Below are 17,323 nucleotides of genomic sequence, written 5' to 3'. Positions count from 1 at the left end.
TGGTTTTGAATTTGATAGCAGCATGGTCTCCGGAACCCTGAACTTTGTGGCATTGAATTACAGGAATAGCATGGACAAACATTCAGGATATTCAAGCATATTTAAATTCGCATGTGAAATCAAATTACATATCCGAAAATTTAATCATGATGCCTTATGTATGTAGAGATTATCGATTAAAAGCATAAAACATTAGAGATACGCAAACCTGTTTGCAACCGAGCTGCGATGTTGAAGGGACTAACCACTCTTGGTATCGGATGGAATTGGGCGGCGGTAGCTTCGGAGCGGAGGAGCGGAAGAGCGGCCTTCAGGGTTTCTTTACTCGGAACTCTCTAAGGTAGCCTCCAGGGTTTCTGTGCCAGGGTTTCTGTCCGTCTTCGCCTCTGTCCCCCTCTTTCTGACTGAAGCTTGGCTATTTATAATGCTCTTGTTGTGACCTAATGGGCTCAGAGTGAAGCCCGAAAATTCTGATGTTCGCAAGCTTCGCTAGGCGAAGGAGTTGCTCGCCTAGCGAGCCAGCTAGTTTGGGCTTTTACTGGATCTGATGCTTCGCTGGGGCGAGTGTCATAACGAAGTGTTCGCTAGGCGAAGGAATTGCTCGCCTAGCGAGCAAGCTAGTTTGGGCCATTTTCTGGATTGGGCCTGTTGTGAGCTGGGCTTTTGTCCCTTTAAGGTTAGTGCCTTGCAAAATAAGTCGGAGTACTTCGAGAAATGTTTTGCAATATTAATGGGCAAATTTTGGGGTATGACAATATAGTTGACCATGACTAAATACACTTCTAGGCAAATACAATCCAACATAATCCAATGACTGACCTTGAGATTTGTTAATTGTCATAGCATAACATATAGTTATGGGAAATTGCCTTCTAGTCATTTTGAATGGCCACGGAGATTGTGTTGGAGTCATATCCATTCTTGGAATATAGATAACCCCTCCAATATTCTTTCCAGATATAATCTTTGCCTCGATAATGTGGTTTGCCAATCTTGTAACTATAAGCCTTGTTCCATTGCAGAGACCTTCAGGTTGATCAATGTTTCGAAGCAACATAATAAGGATCCCAATCTTCAATTTAATCTTGTGGTTAGGTAGACCGGAAGTTGTAAGTGTATTCAAAAATTCCGGGGTCAAAACATCAAAAGTTTCATTTCCTTCACCGTCAAAAGTGTCTACAGAATCTGAACTTAAATATTCCTTTTCTTCACCTTTGGGAAAATTTTTGAAATTTTATTATTATAAATCTATGTTAGTACATATAAATATATGAATGTATCTATAAATATGTTTACAATGGATAACGCATACCTGGTATGAATTCCAAAACGTATTGATTTATGATGTCAACCGTTTCAATTGTTCCTGCCAATATAGCTCTTGATTGCAAAAATTCTGGATTCTTGTAATTGTTAAGAAAATTCGGATATGTTTCACTAACAATGGCTTGTAGTGGATCATCATAGTTAGAAATTAAGAAATCATTTGGAATAGGAATATCCGTGTAACCATCGTTAGGTTCTTCCAATTTCCCATCGCCAACTTTTAATATCCAATTAGAAAACAATTCTAATTCAGATGTACTTGAAGTATTGCCGGCTTGTTGGAGTCGCATGTTCTTTGTAAGCTTCAGCACAACACAATGATCCCAGATGTATGATGAATTTATTGTAGAATGTATTATATCTGAACGGCTGCCCCTTCGTATAACTGGTAATATTTGCCGAAAATCTCCACCAAATACAATTACTTTCCCTCTGAATAATTTGTCAGAACAATTGGAACGCCCCATTATGTCTTTAAGGGTTTTATCAAACACTTCAAAACAAAATCTGTGTGCCATTGGAGCTTCATCCCAAATTATCAACTTTGCCATTTTTAGTAGCTCTGCACGATCACTACCTTTGTCGATATTACATGTAGAAGACTCCATTGTAGGTATTGGAATTTTGAACATTGAATGAGTCGTTCGACCTCCTGGAAGTAGTAGTGAAGCTATGCCCGATGAAGCAACAGTTAAACAAATTTGTTTCTTTGATCTTATGTAGGAAGCTAGAGTTCTCCACATGTAGGTTTTCCCTGTGCCACCGTATCCATACAAAAAAAATACGCCTCCTTGTTGATTGTTTACTGCTTCCATTATTCGCTTGAATACACCTCTTTGCTCATCTAATTTAAAAAAAATACATAGCAAACATGCAGTGAATAAATTAATTATACATTAAAAAAATTGTAAGATAAAATCATACTTTAAAAGTTAACTTTATAAAATTATGACAAAACTTACAAACATTTAACATATTTACCTGTAAGATTTAAGAACAAATTATTGTATTCTTGCAATTGTTCGGCTGGATTGTAACTCCGCTCTTCGTATATGAGCTTATTTCCCAACTGCTCAACCACATATCCACTTGGATAAGGCATTCCAGCAAATTCCTTTAGACTTTGGCTCTTCCTTTGAAGATTTCGTTCAATCTCAATTAATGTTAAATTCATTATCTCTTCATCCGACAACCTCAAACCTTTATACAATAGTAATTATAAGTGTAAACTATAAAACAAATTTACTTTTAAGAATCAAACAAATAAATATAATAAAAATTCACAATATAGGAAAAATAATACCTCTATTGTTTGCAATTCGCTGTTGAGCATATAGTATTCCATCAGCTAAGAGATGACATGTTTTACTCCATACATGTCTTGGCCTGTTAATGCTGCCTGATAATAACATGTGAACAAATAGTAATCTCAAATATTTACCTGAACCCCAATGATTTGCCTCTTTAATAGCTGCAATGAATTCTCTATCATCGCCGATAAAACCCATAGCAAAACAGGCATCCCGGAAAGTATCATATTTTACGTTATTCACTATTTTTATATCATTATAACTGCGGGGGCCTTTGATATGTGTGAGCATCAATCTAAGATAGTACAATTCGCCAGTTGTTGGAGGAACCCATATAAGCCTACCAATTGTGTAACCTTTTTGACGGGGTTTCCATTCTCTTTTTTTCTTAACATAAACAAATTTTGAAACAAATTTGCTGTAAGTTAAATTTTGTGCTTCAAGATACTTGCAATTTGCTTCGAACCATGATGTAAACATCGATTCAGTTACACTTGGTTTTTCCAGAACTGTATTGATACAATCAAAATCAGTGTAATATACCAAATTTTGACCTTCACAATGAAAGTACAGTCTCTCAACAACTGGTTTTCTACCATGGATTGGAAAGGAGAATATCCTCCAAGATGCTTCACTCGGAGAAACGTACCTACAAATAATATAATGAAAGACAGTGGATTTAAAATTAATAGAATGATTATTGTAGACAGAATATATAAATTTTATTATAACACATATAGTCAAAACAGTGTACATATAAAATTTTCTACACCATGCATGTAAAGAAAAATTGCACACTTTTAGTTGAAATAGATAAATTGCATGACATCATACTTCAAGTGATATATTAGAAACGTACCTACAATCAATATACTGTTTGATCTCATCAATATTCTGCGGCTGGTTGGAAGTTCCATCATCATTCGGTACAATGGCAGCGGTGATTCTGCAGTAACCTTTGTTGATGTACTTGAATAAGTACTTAATCGATGTACTTTGATTGCACCATTCCATGTTTATGTGAGCTTGGTACTTTGTCAGCAACTTTGCATTGTATGGAACAACATTCCGGTTATCAACTTGAATTCCATTCTTAAGAACTGTATGTCCATTGTCCCTTCTTCTATATACCGGAAACCCATCTTGATCAACAATTGTTTCGGGCTGAAACTGTTTTGGAAAATATTTAGAATATTTTCCATCTTTCATGCACGGTGAAGATCGATTTGAAAATCCACACGGGCCATGAATCATGTGAGTTTTAACCAAATTATACAACTCTTCATTGGTATCTTGGTCAGGTATTTCAGCTGAAATAATGCGATCAATATCACTTGGAGTTGGATATTTGTTAGATGGATGGAGGAAAATTAAGATGTGAGCATGTGATAATCCTCTCTTTTGAAACTCAATTGTATACATATCTATAAAAATAAATATATAAAATATATACAATAGTCAACACACGAATGATAAATTTGAAAATAACAATACGATTAATTGAATATGGAATAAGTTACTCACATGCAAGAACTTTCCCCAATAGACTTTTCTTTGTGAGATCAGACAAAAGCTCATCAAATTTCATTTTAAAGACTCTGTCATACCCCAAAATTTGCCCGTTAATATTTTAAGACATTTTGCAGGGCATTCCGACTCATTTTTATGACACTGATCTTAAAGGAACAAAGGCCCAGCTCACGAATGGTCCAATCCAGAAAATGGCCCAAACTGGCCTGTTCGCTACGCGCTCGCTACACGCTCGCCTAGCGAACGTTCGCTACACGCTCGCCTAGCGAACGTTCGCTACGCGTTCGCTACCAGCTCGCCTAGCGAAGCTGACAGACAACAGAAAATTTCGGGCTTCATTCTGAGCCCATTAGGTCATGAAAAAGAGCATTATAAATACCAGCACTTCAGTAATGAAGGAAAAAACGAAAAAAAAAAAGGAGAACCCTAGCAAGCAAACCCTCGCGCTCACAGACGGAAAACCCTGGAGGCTAACCCTGAGAATTCCGAGAAACCCTGAAGGAAAAGCCGGCGGCAGCAAGGTCACTTCCGCTCAATTCGATCCGGTCGGCCAATTCAAGGTTACAATTCGATTACAAACAGGTTGGCATTGCTATTACTACCTTATGTTCTTAATTTGCATATGGCATTATGATTAAATTTATGAAAATATCTTAAGTTTGTCATGTGAATTGTAGTGTGCACTTGAATACCTTAAATGATTAACCATATAATTGCTGTAATGAAAGCCATAAGGCATAAAATTGGTTGAAATTGTACTGATATCAAAACCAGAATCCGCAGTCGCTCGCTAGCACGTCGCTAAGCGAGCATGAAGCGAGTATTCGCTAAGCCTTCGCTAGGCGAGGCAGGCGCGAACCTGACAGTAGCCGACTTTTCTATTCTGATTTTTCATTCATGTTTTATCATAGCCAGGCATTGTTTATCTGATCATATTACTGTTGTGATTTCTTTTGCGGTGTAATCCTCGATTGCACCCTGATTTGGTATTCTAACCCGTTTGCTGAATGTTGCAAAGGTTCACACACCCCAGGAAAAGATTGTGGTTTAGGTCTTCCACTTTATTTGTGGGATACCCTTGTGAAGAGCTGCCCTAAATTGCTTAATTAATTTTAATTAATTAATTTTAATGTATTAATTTTAATGTATTATTTTTAATGTATTGATTTAATGTGGAGATTCACCCTAATTGCTTAATTAACTTTAAAATATGGACTTTAAATATGTGATCTTGGACCTCTCTTTTGCCTTACGGTATTACGGTCATGTCCCGCGAATGTGGGGATATACTTAGCAAAGACCCTTCGGTTAAATCATCATAAAATAAATCATGGTCCCTCGGATGTTGCCTTCGAAAATACGATTTTGTCCCTCGATGACCCTTCGGTGTAGCCTACGGTTAAATGATGATCGTCCCTTCGAATGCTAAGGTATCCTTACAACTGTTGCCTTCAATGACCTATCGATGACCCTACAATGACCCTTTTACATCCAAAGGATAAAACTACTTACTTCTCAATAGTAAGGACAGTTTTACCCTCATAAGGATAGGAAATGCCCATAACGACCTTAGGAAGGTATAACTCTAAATTACTGGATCATAACCTAAAACATTCTCCACCCCTCACACTTTACACTTTACAAATCCTAGAAAATCACCACTTGGTATACATTCATACTAGAATCATTACCGAGTTATATTTTTCTAAACCATTTTCAAAATCAAACGAGATAAATACTTTGTATACATTCATACGAGAATCATTACAAAGTTAAACTCTCTTTCAAACATTTTTAAACAATTCACCAACACTTTTCAGACAAAGATATAAGTGATCCAGCAATTAAGAGCCCATGGATAACCATGGGTACAAAGGGTGCTAATACCTTCCCTTTGTATAATGTACCTCCCGAACCCAAAATCTATTGAGGTCTTTCCTGTTCTTTTCCACCTTTCCTTATTGGATAAAAGAAAAGTCGGTGGCGACTCTTGCTATCCGCGACATTGCGATAAAAAGCAAAATACCCCAAGTCAGTTCACCGTATGACAGAACTGGCGACTCTGCTGGGGATATTTTAAAAAGAGAGGTTACCTTAAAAACAAGATCACTTATTCCAAATTGTCTGATTTACTTTTAAGGGATTGCTTGGGTATTTTTGAGTGAAAGATCCTACACCCGGATCTAGTGTACCTTAGGTAAGTAGCAATAGATCATCGCGACTATCCGGCGTATACTGGAATGGTTAAAATGATGGCTACGGTTAATGTGACACTTTGGATGTCCTGATGTTCCTCATGTTCACTTGAGGAAAAATTTGGCTTCCGCGTGGTGTCATTAAAGCATTAACCAGACCTTTAGAACCCTAATTGACTCATCCTGGCCATTAGAAAGTAGTGAGATAACTGACTTCGGTTCCGACTGGGGTTGGTTGAGACTCGATACTACACTCTTTGAGATTGGACTTTAGGGAAGCTTCGGTCAACCACTTGGTGTTGCACTGAAGTGGACTTGAAGGAAGGTCAATGATTGGAGATCCTTTTAGAACCCGGTTACTATTCTAGGACAGGTTGAACCAACTAAACTTCAGTGGGGAGGTTACTTACCTATGGAACTCATGCAAGCCTTAAAACCTAGGAATGATGGTTGTGTGACTTGCTTGTGCTTGTTATTTATTTAACCTCATAACATCATAACATCATAACATCATGACATCATAACATTGTACTAACCATTTCAAGGACTTAGGGGTTTAACTTTGCTTTGTTTTGTAAGGCTATGGCTCCCAGGAAGACTATCCGGATTAATCTTGTAGCAATCTCTCCTCAACTGAAGAATTTAGTGTCAGAGCTCCCCGATCATGCCCAGTTCATCAAGAAACACGGTTCTCTCCTCAATTTGGTTACCAATGGTTTCAAAGAAGATATGATGAGAGTTTTATTCCAGTTCTTCGACCCTAAACATCATTGCTTCACATTCCCAGATTATCAGTTGGTACCTACACTGGAAGAATTCTCCAGACTGCTTGGGATACCTATCCTTGATCAAATACCTTTCAGCGGTTTAGAAAAGGTTCCGAAGTCTGAAGAAGTTGCCGCAGCTTTACACATGACGAAGTCCGACATTGAAGCTAATTGGGTAACAAGGAGTGGAGTTAAGGGTTTACTTGCCAAATTCCTGACAAATAAGGCCCGAGAATTCTTAAAAATTATGAATGTCCGTGCTTTCGAAGACATCCTGGCATTGCTAATCTATGGCTTGGTGTTATTCCCTAATCCAGACCAATTCATAGACATGAATGCTATTAAGATATTTCTCACTCATAACCCTGTACCTACCTTGCTGGGAGACATTTTGCATTCCCTCCACACTCGTACCATGAAGAAGCCAGGGACTCTCATGTGCTGCATACCTTTGTTGTCTAGGTGGTTTATTTCGCACCTTCCTCAATCAGTCTTGAAGAACGAGCAGAATTTGAAATGGTCTCAAAGGATAATGTCGCTCTCCCACCCAGACATCTGTTGGTGTCCTCAGTTCAAGGAAAATGTTACCATCATTGACCGTTGTGGCGAGTTCCCTAATGTACCACTCCTAGGAATAAGAGGAGGTATTACTTATAATCCTGCTTTAGCTCTGCGACAGTTTGGTTGTGCTCGAAGAGATGGTCCACATGAAACGATCATCGAAGGCATTGTGTTCGACTATGACAACGATTCCCAAGGCCTCCGTCAAAGATTTGTACGAGCTTGGGGCATGGTGAAGAGGGGTACGTTAGGACAGAAAAATTTTATTCCTATGGAACCTTATCTCAGATGGGTACGCGCCAGAGCTCGTGAACTTGTCATGCCATATCTTGCAATCGGACCTCAGATTGTCGAACCTGAAGCTGAAGGAGGTGCTCCTCAGATCATTCCTTATCCAGATATGCCTACCAATGTTGAGGAACTAAAGAGATCCTGGATCCAGTTGAGAGAAGAAAGGGATACTTTCGAGACTCAGTTCGTCGCAGAAAGGAAGAAAGTGTTAGAACTTACCCGTCAGCTTAATGAGGAACGAAGACTCAATGCGTATCATCGCCCAAAAAGAAGTCGCCCCTGGGAGACTTGAGCTTTCATTGTATTTTTATTATTATTCCTTTTGTAATGAACATTGGTCAAAGAAATTAGCAATAAACATTTCTCTCTTGTTGGTGATTTACGCAAAGTTAAATTCCAAAAGTCCTTGAAAACATTTCATACATTGCATAGCATAACATAACACTGCATAACAGGTATTCTACAAGTTCAATGTTCTCACGGTCTTCATTACAAACAGAAAAATGGATCTCGAACAAACTATCAAAGATCTCCAGACTCAGAATGCTCAATTCAAGGAGATGATGCTAAGCTTATCCAAGGGGCAGGAGGAACTGAAGGCTCTTTTGCTCGAAAAGAAGAAAGACAAGAAAGCTGTGAGTTTCATTAACCCGGGAAGAAGGCGTAAAGGACAGGCCGCAGGAGTCAAGTTTGGAATCCCGAATGGTCCAGAAGAGGGGGCGGAGAATGATTCAGAAGAGGAGAATGTCGATCTCTTCAACCCTGAGGACGACGATGAAGATTATGAAAATGAACAGTACTCTCCAAGAGATGATAAGTACAAGTTGCTGGAAGAACGTATGCTAGCTATGGAGGGTCAGAAGGCGCCCGGTCTGGATTTCGAAAGTTTGGGTCTGGTCTCCGATGTGACCATTCCTCGCAAATTCAAAATCCCCACTTTCACTAAGTACGATGGTGCGTCCTATCCTCAGATGCATCTGAGAGCTTATGTGAGAAAGATTCAGCCGCATACCACTGACAGGAAGCTATGGATCCATTTCTTCCAAGAGAGCCTGTCTGGCACACAGTTGGAATGGTATTATCAGCTCGAGAGCTCTGACATCCGCACCTGGACTGATTTAGCAACAGCTTTCTATAAACAGTACCAGTATAACTCTGAACTAGCGCCTACCCGGCTACAGCTGCAGAATATGACTATGGGATCTAAAGAAAGCTTTAAAGAATATGCTCAAAAGTGGAGAGATTTGGCTGGCAGAGTCAAACCCCCTATGACTGACAGAGAATTGGTGGACATGTTCATGGGCACACTGACCGGCCCATTCTACAGCCATCTACTGGGAAGTTCTTCATCAGGTTTCACTGAACTTATATTAACAGGTGAACGTGTTGAGAGCGGCATCCGAAGTGGAAAGATACAGGCGGCTACCTCTGCAAGCACCAAAAGGTCCTATCAGGGGAGGAACGAATCAAATGCTGTGTACGGTCAAAAGGGTCGTAACAAGAAAAACCGTGACCACGACATTGGAGCAGTTACGATTGCAGCACCACCATCTCAAAACTTCCAGCCCAAACAAGACAGGCCAAGAAGGCAGTTCACCAGGATCAATATGACCTTGGCACAGGCACTGCAGGGAATGCTAAAGGCAAATTTGATCACCCTTAGAGATCCTCCTACAAATCCCAACACTACCTCTTCTCGTTATAACCCCAATGCCAGGTGTGCATATCACTCCGATAGCCCCGGGCATGATACAAATGATTGCTGGTCATTGAAGAATAAGATTCAGGATATGATCGAAGCTGGAGAAATTGAGTTTGAGCCTCCGGAGACTCCTAATGTCATCACTGCTCCTATGCCTAACCATGACAAGACTGTTAATGCTATGGATGACGATTCTCACATTTCCAATATGGCGGACTTAACATCTCCTCTCCCGATCATAAAGAGGAATTTATTGCAAGCTGGTTTATTTCCAGGTTGTGCTGAAGATTGCAATCTCTGCATACTCCGGCCCGAGGACTGTTTGAAATTGAAGAATGGTATTCAACGGCTGATGGACGATCGTACAGTTCTCTTCGAAAGGATTCCTAAGGCGGAAAACCCTATTGAAGAAATATCTGTGATTGCTAGGTCCAAAGTTCCAGTGAAGATTACCGCTACCAGGGCGCCTGTGAAGATTACTGCTGAGCCCAGGGTTGCTCCCCTAATCATCACTGCACCTGGCCCGATCCTGTATTCCTCAAGCAAAGCTATTCCGTGGAATTATGGCGGTGATGTTTACGTCCATGGCGTGAAGCAAGTGGATAATGCTGCTAATACTAGTGGCATCGTTGGGACTAGTAAAATTACTCGAAGTGGAAGGATCTTCTCTCCAGAAATCTCACCTCCTGTCCTTGAAACTCGAGGAAAGGAACCAGTCAATCCTTCTCAGTCAGAGACACCGGTCGAAGTTACTCCCGAAGATGTTGCCAAACAAGAAATGGAAGAAGTGCTGAAAATCATTCGCAAGAGTGATTTTGATGTTGTAGAACAGTTGGGGCATACCCCGTCTAAGATCTCGATGTTATCCTTGCTGTTATCTTCTGAACCTCATGCCAATGCATTGATAAAATTCTTGAAGACCGCTCATGTACCTCAGGAGACATCTGTCGATCAGTTCGAACATTATGTTGCTCACTTGGCTGTTGACAATGGCCTAGGCTTTTCCGACGCTGATCTGACACCAGCAGGAAAGAATCACAATAAAGCCCTGCATATCTCCATTGAGTGTAGGGGAATCACTTTGTCTCATGTGTTGATCGATAATGGCTCTTCCTTGAATGTGCTGCCGACAGCTGTGCTGGATAAGCTGGATTGTAAAAGCATTGAACTGAAACCTAGTGACATTGTGGTACGTGCTTACGATGGTGCGAAGAGTGTTGTCCATGGCGAAGTAGTCCTCCCTATCAAGATAGGACCTCAAGTCTTCAATACTACCTTCCATGTAATGAACATTCGTCCTGCCTATTCCTGCTTACTGGGACGCCCTTGGATTCATGGGGCAGGCGCTGTAGCCTCGTCTCTCCATCAAAAGTTGAGGTATCCCACAAAGGGCAAAATTGTCACCGTATGTGGAGAAGAAGAGTACATTGTCAGTAGTGTGCATACCTTCAGATACGTTGAGATGGATGGTGAATTCATTAAGACTCCTTGTCAGTCATTTGAAGTAGTTCCGCCGACCAATCCTGTCCTTAAGCCAACTTCCTGTGTACCCAAGGTTATTCGTGCTCCTCCTGCTATGATTTCTCTGAAGGACGCTCAAGCCGTGGTTGAAGATGGTGGTCATACTGGCTGGGGTCAATTGATCGACGTACCGTACAAGTCTGACAAATTTGGCCTGGGGTTCAGCTCTGACAAGAGTCAAATTAATGCTGTAGAAGATGCTGACAGCGATTGCGACCTGGATAGCTGGATTTTCCCAACAATTGGTGACGGACTCGATAATTGGAAGGCTGAAGACACTATCCCGATTTCCTTTAGTCAGGAGTAATTGTTATTGTCTATTTTAGTGTTGCAAGTTTTTGTTTTTTTTTACAATTGAACTTCTCCAAGCGTTGTGTCTATGCCTGGGGCACAATAGCTAATTTGTTAAGAGTTTTGTCATTTTCATAAGCATATTCATATTCAATAAATCAATGGACTTTTTGCATTCAAATATTGCGCTCTTTGTCTTTTCTGTCATCTTCCGAACAAGCTATGTTTTCTTACACACACTCACGTAACGAATTGCAGATCCATACCCACTCTGGATCCTGTTGATAATAGTTCCGCTACTGTTCATTATGACTTTGAAAATCTGATCTACCAAGCCGAGGATGGAAGTGAGGAAGATTGTGAAGTACCTGGAGAACTTGCCAGACTGGTATTGCAAGAAGAAAAGACTATACAGCCGCATGAAGAGTCAATCGAAATTGTAAACCTGGGTACTGAAGTGGACAAGAGAGAAGTCAAAATAGGAGCAGGCTTGGAAAACAGTGTCAAAGAAAGATTGATTCAGATGTTACATGACTATGTAGAGATCTTTGCCTGGTCTTATGAAGACATGCCCGGATTGGATACTGATATAGTAGTGCATCGTTTGCCAACGAAGGAAGATTGTCGTCCTGTTAAGCAAAAGGTTCGCCGTATGCGTCCTGAAATGTCTGAGAAAATCAAAGCCGAGGTTATGAAACAATTTGATGCAGGTTTTCTGGCTGTTACTTCTTATCCTCAATGGGTTGCTAATATGGTACCGGTACCAAAGAAGGATGGTAAGGTGCGAATGTGCGTAGATTACCGAGATTTGAATAAAGCGAGTCCCAAAGATGACTTTCCACTCCCGCACATCGATGTTCTGGTAGATAACACCGCTCAACACAAGGTATTCTCATTCATGGACGGCTTCTCAGGATATAATCAGATTAAGATGGCGCCTGAGGACATGGAGAAAACTACGTTTGTAACGCAATGGGGCACGTTCTGTTATAAAGTAATGCCATTTGGTTTAAAGAATGCAGGGGCAACGTACCAGCGTGCTATGGTGGTTTTGTTCCATGATATGATCCATCATGAAATAGAAGTATATGTGGATGACATGATAGCCAGATCTCATACTGAGGAGGAACATCTCGATCATTTATACAAACTGTTCGAGAGGTTGAAGAAATACAAGTTGAGATTGAACCCGAACAAATGCACCTTTGGAGTAAGATCCGGTAAACTCTTGGGATTTATTGTCAGTGGCAGAGGAATCGAGGTTGACCCAGCCAAGGTGAGAGCTATTCAAGAAATGCCAATTCCCAGTACATATAAAGAAGTCAGAGGTTTCTTGGGACGCTTGAATTACATTGCCCGATTTATCTCCCACTTGACTGCCACCTGCAAACCCCTCTTCAAGCTACTGAGGAAAAATCAAGAGATGATATGGAATGAGGAATGTCAAGAAGCTTTTGACAAAATCAAGAAGTATCTTCAAGAACCTCCAATTCTGATGCCACCGGTTGAAGGAAGACCTCTAATCATGTATTTGACCGTGTTAGAAAATTCAATGGGGTGTGTGTTGGGGCAACATGACGAGTCTGGTCGAAAAGAGCATGCCATATACTACCTTAGCAAAAAGTTTACCGACTGTGAAACAAGATACTCACTGCTCGAGAGAACTTGCTGTGCTTTGGCCTGGGCTGCTCGCCGACTAAGACAATACATGTTGAATCATACCACTTTATTGATTTCTAAGATGGATCCTATCAAATACATATTTGAGAAACCCGCTCTCTCCGGAAGAATAGCAAGATGGCAGATGATTCTAACAGAGTACGACATCCAGTATACTACCCAGAAAGCAATCAAAGGAAGCGTACTAGCCGATCATTTGGCTCATCAAGTAGTGGATGATTACCAATCTATGAATTTTGAGTTCCCAGATGAGGATGTCATGCTTGTTACTGATTATGAAGAACCTGGACCGGATGAAGGACCCGAACTAGGATCCCGATGGACTATGGTTTTCGATGGGTCTTCTAATGCATTGGGCAATGGTGTTGGTGTGGTAATCATTTCTCCCGAGGGTTACCATACGCCTTTCACTGCTAGACTATGTTTTCATTGTACCAATAATATGGCTGAGTATGAAGCATGTATTTTGGGACTCAAGGCTGCTATAGACCGGCGGGTCAAGTTTTTGAGTGTGTACGGAGACTCAGCATTAGTAATCAGTCAGATCAAAGGAGAATGGGACACTAAGCATCCGAATCTCATCCCTTACCGAGAACGGGTGATGACATTAATCCCATACTTTGAAGAAATTACATTCGAACATATCCCACGAGAAGAGAATCAGTTGGCAGACGCATTAGCTACCATGTCATCTATGTTCAGAGTCAGATGGGACAATGAAGCTCCCAGGATCACCATTGAGCGACTAGATGAACCGGCATACTGTTATGAACTTAACACTGAGGGAGTACGGGAAAAACCTTGGTTCCACGAAGTAAAAAGATATTTAGAAACTCAGGAATACCCTGAAGGGGCATCCATCAATGACAAAAAATTCCTGAGGAAGTTCTCCGCTAAGTTCTTTCTGAGTAATGGAGTATTATACAAACGTAACCACGATTCGACTTTACTTCGCTGTGTGGATAAAGAGGAAGCAGAAAAGATTATGGGAGATATGCACGACGGTATTTTTGGGACTCATTCTAGTGGACATACGATGGCCAAGAAGATTCTGAGATCAGGGTATTATTGGTCTACCATGGAAGCTGATTGCCACCATCACTCCAGAACCTGTCACAAGTGCCAGATATATGCGGATAAAGTACATGCACCTCCTGCTCCATTGAACGTGTTGACCGCACCTTGGCCCTTTGCAATGTGGGGCATTGATATGATTGGGGAGATTAAACCTACTGCTTCTAATGGACATCGCTTCATCCTTGTCGCTATTGATTACTTTACTAAGTGGGTAGAGGCCGCCTCATTTGCTTCTGTCACCAAGAATGTGGTGGCACGATTCATCAGGAATAATCTCATTTGTCGGTATGGCATCCCTGAAAGAATTATCACTGACAATGGTACTAATTTGAACAACAAGATGATTACTGAACTCTGCACGCAGTTCAACGTAAAACACCATAACTCTTCTCCGTACCGACCAAAGATGAATGGCGCTGTAGAAGCTGCTAATAAGAATATCAAGAAGATCATACAAAAGATGACGGTGACGTACAAAGACTGGCATGAGATGTTACCGTTTGCTCTTCACGGTTATCGCACTTCAGTACGCACTTCGACAGGAGCAACTCCTTTCTCTTTAGTCTACGGAATGGAAGCCGTTTTACCAGTGGAAGTTCAGATTCCCTCTCTACGAATCATGAAAGAGGCGGGCTTAGATGAAGATGAATGGATTCAGACTCGACTCGACCAGATAAACTTGATCGATGAGAAGAGACTTGCGGCTGTTTGTCATGGACAGATATATCAGAAGCGTATGACCCAGGCATTTAACAAAAGAGTCAAGAGACAGGTGTATCAAATTGGCGACTTGGTGGTAAAGCGCATCATTCTACCACAAGGTGATCCCAGGGGCAAATGGACTCCCACATACGAAGGGCCATTTGTGGTTAAGAAAGTATTCTCTGGTGGAGCCATGATACTTACTACGATGGATGGCGAAGACTTCCCGCATCCCGTGAACGCAGACATAGTCAAAAAATACTACGCATAAAAGAGACCCGCTAGGTTGACGTATCTAGGCAAAAGTAAGGGCATCCCGGCGAACCAAAAGGGTTCGGGCAAAATTTAGGGATAAACATAAAAAAAAATGTACACCCGGCAAGTCGAAAACCTGAAAAGGCGGCTTGGGCAAAAAGGGGTATCCTGGTGGACTGAAAACCTGAAAAGGCGGTCCAGGCAAAAATTAAGGATTAAAGCGTATGACTATGTCCCGTTCTCAGACAGCTTCATCCAAGTTCAAAGGACTGAACAAGCTAATCACTTCTATCCGACAGCGGGAGATGAGAGGCTTGAAGACATAATGACAGTAGTGGAATTAAAGTCAATAGGACGTTTTCGGCATAGCTTTCTCTTTGTTTTCTTGACGATTTCCTCTTACTAGGATTTCTGTCTCCTTGTACACAAATTGCCTGTTTATAGGCCCTCTTTCGAAATCAATATAATTTTAGTTTCAAAAAAAAAATGCTTTTGTTTTACTTTCTCTGTTTTGTTTGCATAAGCGTCCATTGATTTAATTCGAATTAATATATGCATTTGGATATGATCGATGTTCACCAAAAATGCGTGCCTATAATAGAAATAGCGATTACTACGAGGCTTCAGGATCGAGGAGAAGGTCTAATCATGCTTTCCAATGAATCCGTTGCTAATCCTATTCCCCAGCAAAGCCAGTCATTCCCAGAAGAGAGTGGCATTACTAGACAAATGGGTCATCTCTTCCACCCCCAGCCAGGCTTCTGTTGAACATTTCTACCATCAGACAGAAACCAAGCATCCCCGGCTAAGAAAGGGTCATCGATACCAGTATCTCCCAACCAGAAGATTGAGATTTGTTTTCCCCAGTAGAGTCCTCTGGAAGAACTTTTCAGATGCATAATTCATCCATTACATCATTTCACAGCATACGCATGCATACATCGTTCGCAGTTATTTTCGAAAGCATAGAACATCTCATGCATCATGACATGGCATGAAGCTAACTTTATTTTTCAGGTTAATTATCCTCTTGATAGAATCAAAACAAAGGTCCATTCAGACGGACGTCTTTATCAATTACATTCAAGATTCAATTATATCCCTCAGATACTGCCTAAGAGTACGGTATATTCCGAGGTGTAGTCTGGCGTACGACTACTTTCTTCTTCAGATACATCTTTCAGATATACTCCGTGTCAACATTCATTCTGACATCTTCCTAACGGTGGCATCTATAAGTACATCCCAGACATTCATTGCAAATACAACATATACAAATACTAGCAGATATAGCCTAGCGTACGGTTCATTCTGATTCAGCTCAACATATACCTTCCACAACTCAGATACGATCTAGCGTACGATCCATTCTGATCTTCAACCACTCAAATACAGTCTAATGTACGACCAAGTTAGACCTTCATCTCCTCAGATGCTACCTAGTGTACGGTACATTTCTGAAGTGTAGTCTAGCGTACGACTACCCCCCTTTTATCATCAGATTCAGCCTAACGGACGGCTCATTCTGCTCAGATACGGTTTAATGTACGACCCAGTTAGACCTTCATCTCCTCAGATGCTACCTAGCGTACGGTACATTCTGAAGTGTAGTCTGGCGTATGACTACCCCCTTCATTATCAGGTACAGCCTAACGAACGGCTCAGTCTACAACTCAGATACGATCTAGCATACGATCCATTCTGATCCTTCACCCCCAGTAACGATACAGCCTAACGGACGGCTCGTTCCGCAACTCAGATACGATCTAGCGTATGATCCATTCTGATCCTTTATCCCCAGCAGTGTATGACTCATTCGGATTCTTATCTCATCCTGATTCGGCACAGCATACGACTCCTCCAACAAATCCGATACGGTCTAGCATACGACCCATTTGGACGTTCTTTCCTCAGATAATACCTAGCATACGGTACATTCTGAGGTGTAGTCTAGCGTACGACTACTTTTCGTCAGATACAACCTAACAGACGGCCCATTCTGCAGCTCAGATACGATCTAGCGTATGATCCATTCTGATCTGTTATCTCCAGCGGCGTATGACCCATTCTAACTCCCCAATGAAGTCGACGGCCTAATGAATGACTCACTATACG

At 41.1% G+C, this 17,323-nt stretch overlaps 1 pseudogene; it reads right to left on the bottom strand.

Annotated features, from left to right (window-relative positions):
* The window catches only part of LOC127082427 (uncharacterized), a 30,759-nt pseudogene that overhangs the window by 9,041 nt on the left and 4,395 nt on the right, over positions 1-17,323 (bottom strand).

Source organism: Lathyrus oleraceus, chromosome 5, assembly GCF_024323335.1.
Source record: "Lathyrus oleraceus cultivar Zhongwan6 chromosome 5, CAAS_Psat_ZW6_1.0, whole genome shotgun sequence".
Classification (NCBI taxonomy): Eukaryota; Viridiplantae; Streptophyta; class Magnoliopsida; order Fabales; family Fabaceae; genus Lathyrus; species Lathyrus oleraceus.
Note: the sequence above shows the minus strand (reverse complement) of the source record. Positions and strands in the feature narration are given on the sequence as shown.